Source organism: Trifolium pratense, linkage group LG4 (genome assembly GCF_020283565.1).
Source record: "Trifolium pratense cultivar HEN17-A07 linkage group LG4, ARS_RC_1.1, whole genome shotgun sequence".
NCBI lineage: Eukaryota > Viridiplantae > Streptophyta > Magnoliopsida > Fabales > Fabaceae > Trifolium > Trifolium pratense.
This window is the reverse complement of record NC_060062.1, coordinates 25338930-25345691: the sequence shown is the minus strand read 5'-3', so window position 1 is coordinate 25345691 and position 6762 is coordinate 25338930.

The following is a 6762-nucleotide window of genomic DNA, read 5'->3' as shown; positions in this document are numbered from 1 at the left end:
TTATTCTTGTAATTTTAAAAGCATGGTGTTTGTGTTATAATTTCATGATCTTTCAATCCTTAATGTATGACCTTTATAGTTTTGTTTGATGTTGATTCACTCCGAATTTATATTTGTTGGGTTTTATGTGTGAGTAGTTAAGTTTCACACCGACAATGAATAGAAAGAATGTTAGATTTATAAGAGAGTTGATTGATGACCTAATAATCTAACTTCTTAAGGTTTTTGGCAGAGAAATAATGTCTCTCTTATGGTTCTGGAGCATTTGATTTTTTGTTTCTTCCGCACTTCCTCGTACTCTCGACAATATTCATTTATCCTCTTAATTTGTTATGTATACAAAAAGAGAATCTAAGCAAGAAGTTGAAAATAACCAAATTTGAGGAATTTAAGGGACACATGGCATGTGATCCATAAATGACCTCAACTTCATTGGCAAGGAAGGGTGTTCATAATTTGATTTTGATGAGTATTCTCTTAACTTCTCATGATGAGTTGTATCATTGAAGATGTTCTTGCTCGTTTCATGCGCTTATCTACTACAGTGATGGATCAACCATTGCACAATTCTTCATTCCTGCCTTCTTTGTTAGAGAGATTTAAATTTTCATCTAAAATATTTTTAGTTTTTTATTAAATCTAAAATATTGTTAGACACAAGAAAATACACACATAGGATCCATCTTTAGAGTCTGGGTAATAAGTGCCCTTATGATATTACTACTATTCGATTCTTTGTTCATGCGTGTGGAGAAAATTTGGTTAAGAGAAGAGAACCTATATGTTCTCTGATAGAGATTAGTCATTGCTAACGACGGTAGAAACTTCACACAAATATCATGGTAACCCGAAAGTTGTGATAAGATCAAATTATTAAAAAAAAATGTGTAGAAACAATTTTAATGATTTATATTAAAAATAAGAGTAAATTTATAATGTTATACAAGTAAGAAATATAAGTACGGATGTCAATTTGCATCTGTTAATGGAGTTCTCGTAGGTGTAATATCCCAGAAAATAATTATTATATAAGTTTAGGAAAATAATTTATTAGATTATTATGTATGTTGCATAAACATGTTTTTAGGAAAATAATTATTATATAAGTTTAGTGAATGCAATCAAAATATGACTTTATATGTTAAATTTTGCTTCTTCATTAGAATTCAAATATTGAGTGATTTTGGAGATATGTAGTAGTAATACTTTGTGTTGATAAGAAGACATGGTTATTCATATCAAATATATGACCCGTGCGAACGCACAGGCAAGGCGTCTAGTCACATCAGCATGTGTAGTTAAAATACTCAAATTTTAGTATAAGTTAAATTAAAATGGTAGAATGTCATAGAATGAGCTGTTGAGCTTTACTGTAATTGATTAGGAACAATGCTGGGCAGAATGTCTAGGCCCTCTGTTTTTACAGTCGTTAGATTTTGTGGGTTTTAGGCTTGTAAGGGCATTGTAAGTGTTAATCTAATTTCCCTATTTATAATTAGTTTTTGCAATTCTTGGACTATATGAAATGTGACTAAATTATTAATCATAGTTGTAGAGTAATTAGATAAATAGAATAATGCTTATAGACAAGCATTAGTTCCTTAAATTTTGTATTTAAAAGATAAAATAGTGTTAACTCACAAATTGGAACCAACAAAAAAGAGAAAGAAAATTTATTTTAGTTATGCAAATTGTTTTAAAACTATATTTTTGATGCATTATTGGGAATACAAAGTTACCGTTCGCCACCACGAAGAGATAAGGTGATATCCGTTCGCCACAACAAAGAGATAATGTGGTATCCGTTCGCCACAACGAAGAGATAATGTTTTGTCATTTTAAAAATAGGGAAAATAATGTTTTGTCATTTTAAAAATTTTGAACATGCTAGTTATACTATTATAAAAAATTGTATAAGAAGATTTTGGAGAAAATATTACCTTAAAGTGATAATAAGAAAACATAAAATATAGGAAAATGATGTTTAGACGGGAACTGGTTTCTACAAAGTTTAAGGAGAATCACATGTTATTTTATAAGTTTCCGAGAAAATCGCAGTCTCTTGAAAAACATATTACATCTCATACTCCAATTTCCTAATTTTAATTTTCCATGTTAATCAATCTCCTTTTTATAAGTTTTACCACTATTCTTGTCGCATCACCACCAATACCTAAGTTATTGTCGGAGGAGCTATCGGTAAGAGCAAATTGTATCCCATGAAAAAACATTCACATGAGAGAATAGAAACGGTGGTTGTGATGTGTTGAAGACGACTTAAATAGTGTTATTTGAAGACACTATGTTTTATTGGCATGAGTCAATGACAACAAATTCCCACTATGTTTTAAATAGTGTTATTTGAAGACACTATGTTTTATTGATGACACAAATTCGCACTATATAGCAATGTTGTTAAATATATACTAAAAAGTGATTTTGAATCTTATGATATCTTGTTCCTCCAGTGAAACATTAAATGAGTAATAAATACGATATATATAGAGGATGTTTTATCATTTAAATATAATATATATCATATTATTACTACGATGTGTGCAAGGTTGTTAAAATCTTGTTTTAAATTGTAAATTCTATGGATTTTATGTTTTTAGATATTACTTTCATGTTAAATCGGAGCTAAAATTATTTTGAGTAAAATCGATAGTCAAAATGGATTTACACGATTTAACTCTCTATCAAATCAGTAAAATCATTTAAATTCGCATGTTTTCACTAACGATTCAAAAAAAAATTTAATCAATTCAAAAGTTCAATTTTATCATATTAATAATAAATATAATATCATTTTTAGAGACACACTTAATTTTTTATAATAGTATATATTAATAATTATAAGAGTGACAATTATTTACACTTGTGATTATTTTTTATAATAGCATATATTTGTTCTTTTTTATAAACAAAAAATTATGGTACAATAATTGATTATCTGGTCTTATAGACCAAATACATCAATTATTCAATGATATTAATAAGAGAATTTTTGCTTATAAAAAAGAACGAAGGAACCAAAGGAGTACATTAAGAGTTAGACATATATAGTGCTTGTGTGTTTCCAACAATGTCTCCTCTTATTTTTATGTATGTGTGCGGAAAAAAAAACAATACAAAAATAATAGATGAAAATAAGTGAGAAACAAAACAAATAAGTAATTATATTTTGATAAAAAAATTGCAGATAATGTCGTCTGACCTAGCAATTATTTATGTGTTAGTTGAGCTATGATTTGAGGACATTTAAATATATTTGTGGATATTTAAATATAATAAATAATTTGATAAATAATAGATACATTAAAAAAAAGATATCAGGGTTTCGTGAAAAAAAAAATAGGGGTTAAGATATTCTTAAAAAAAAATAATAGGGGTTAAGATATACAATTACTATGTAGTTCAATCATATATACTACATCCGTCCCTAAATATAAGACTCTTTTGAGAAAAACACGGAGATTAAGAAAATTGATTGTAGTATTAAATTTGTTGATAATTGGTAGAATGGCTTAATTTTTTTTTTTTTTGTGTATTTATTAGAGATTGTAGAAAAAGATGCACTATAATTAGGGGTATAAGTTGGTATAAAAATATTTAATGCCCTTGGAAATTTGAAAGGGGTATTATAAAAATCTCAAAATGGTCTTATTATTAGGGACGGATGTAGTAATATTTAATTTCACATGACATGCATGATTCAAAGAGTCATATTTAATACGTGAAAAAAGAGATAGATATTATTTCTTTACAAGATATATTGATGGACATATAATTGAGTTATTTTACAATAAAATGCATGATTATAGTCATATTTACCTAACGGGAATGAGAGAAATTAAATCAATTAAGTATGAATTATCTAATATTTAAAATTAAGAATATATTGATGTTATTATATTTTCTTTAATTATTACCAATAAATCATAACACTTAAATTTTTAAGTTAAAAATAAAATTATTAATTTCAGATTACGTTCAAAATAAAATAAATTAAAATATATATTATATATGTTTATTTTTATTTTTATTTTTATATAAAGTAAACTCTACGAGTTTACCAGTTGAAGCTACTTACGTTTCAATTTCACTTAGCCAAAACGAGTTGACATAAAAACTAGATTCTAATAACTTTGGATGTGTGTACTGAAAATATGATGAAATAAAATAATATTATCTTGTTTGTTATCGTATGCGCAACAAACACACAATATGATAAATATGTTTATCATGCGTGTTAATATCTTATTTTATCATCTATTTCTAAATAATACCATGTTTGTATCCTTTGACAATGAAGGATATAAAATTTGCAACGTGGTTAAAACTAATAAGGATAAATTAGTAAATTTGATGGTAATTGATTTTAATATATTAGATAGAAGTAGACAACATCGATCATATAATCGAGTTTTTAAATTAAGGTTTGGTCTAGTGCTAAGGAATTTAGTCATGGGCAGATCTATATTGTGGCATAGTATTGCTACAGCTACACCAAAAATTGGGGACCAAAAATTGTTAAAATTTTATATATGGCCTAAAAACGATACTCGAGATATTTATAGGGACCAAAAACTTATTTTAGCCACACCATTATGTAATGTCTGGATCCGCCCCTGAATTTAGGTAGTATGTTAGAGGCCATGAGTTCGATCCTCATGATCAGCTTCATAGTAAACAAACAAAAATCCTTAAATGAAAATTCAGTTTGAAGAAGGAAAAAAAAGTACTAATCTTGGACAGTCTTATATAACTTGGCGTCATACTCTCTTAGTCCTTAACTATAAGACTCTATTAGAAGATGTGTTTGTCTCAAAATATAAAACTCTTTACAAATTTCTAAATACATTTATTATTTTTTTTACAAAATATATCTATTATTAATAGTACCAATTTGTATTGAAATATGACGTGTCAACATTAAATATCCATGGGAGGATCTATAGCCTCGGCACCGATAAAAAACTGAAATTTTTAAGGGTTAATTTAGAGCAACAAATATGAATAGACACAACTTATACAAAGATCTAGATCCTCTCAATCAACTCTCTCATGTTGCTCGTTCTCCGTCATAACAATGGTTCATTAGTTCATTTGTGTTTTTTCTCTCATTTCAACAAATAAGATAGCAGAAAATTCAATTCCATTATACTATAGTAACTTGAATACTAGAATTGATTAGTAAATAAAACTAGACTATTAAACAATACTTGTACTCCAATTGGAATGTTAATCCTTTAGTAGGCATTCTAAGTATCTAAGAGATCTTTGTTGTATTGTAAGGATTTGAGTACTTCTTATTAATACAAATTTTTTATTTTATATAAAAAAAAAAAGACTATTAAACAATAGATTACTAACTTTTTGTAATATTCGTAAAAATGTGAAACCTTCTTATAAATAGGAAAATTAGGAGTCCCTAAACTTTTCCTCTTGGTCATTTTTTTTTTCTTTTCATTTCTCTTGTGAAGAATTGGCTAGTTTCTTCCTATAAGGCTATAAGCTTCCGAATTCCAATCCAACCATAAATAGACAAATTAGGGGTGGCATTGGATGACCTTCCATTAATAATTACATAAAGAAAATTTCTCTCCGCCACGTATCTTTGCTCCCCCATGAATTTCTGTTTTTACTTTGAATAAAAATTTCGAAACGAATTTTTTTTTACCTTGAATACAAACTTCGAAACGTGATTTTCAAATTTTTCCCAAATGTGAACTAGAAAAACTTCGGAAAATATGTTCCGAAATTTTTACTTAAGGGCAAAATTGAATTTTCGGAGAGAAGAAAAGATATCTAAAGGGGAGAGAATTTTTCTTACATAAATAAATAAGACACACTCATCATAATAATAATAAGGGCCCTAGGCCTAGAGAATTACTTTTGTCATCCTATCGGTTACTCGCGCGCCGTACTAATTTTTAATAAGGGCAAAATTGAATTTTATGTCTTGTTGATTTTGAGCCAATTTGAGAGTGTTTCATCTTTGATAAACTAATATATTCATATGTGCAACTGTAAAAACTAATTTTTAAAAATATCAAAAATTTATTTAGGAAGTTAATATTTTTTTTAACATATATTTTCTCATAGGCATTGGCCTGTGTCGAACCATGAACCAAATGAGGATGTTCCATCATTAGATTGGGAAATAGAAAATCTTATTAAGTTACTACTTCTTTCCCCAAAAGAACAAATTATCTCACATTAAAATTCTCTGGATTTGGTTAGATTTTACCTACCTAAAAAGAAATTAAGTACACAAAATGCGTACTCAAACCCTATGATGGTCATTACTCATGACCCCATATCTAAAATGATGTGTGGATAGAAAGGCTATTTGGCACTAACTAATCCATTTCTTGTACCTATCATAGAAGTAAACACCGTCTTTCAAATAATAGAAAAAATAACTAAACATGTCAATTTTTTAATGATGGGGTGATATAGAAAGGTGACAAAGAAGTTAAAAAAGTTTTAATTAAAATTATGGTGTTTGTTGGCTCAAGCTCAACTACTCAAATAAATAACAACATAGAAGGTGCACTTGCATGGTCTTCTCATGCTCTAAAAGTTAATCTTTGTTCACACTCTTACCAGCTTCTTCTTTCACACACCTCCCAAATTTATATATGTATTCTCTTCATTAACAAAAACATGAAGCCATCAACAATAATCGATCTCAACCGTTGATTTGAGATTTAACTGTTAATATTACACATTTGCTAAATGGACTGGGCAATGGGC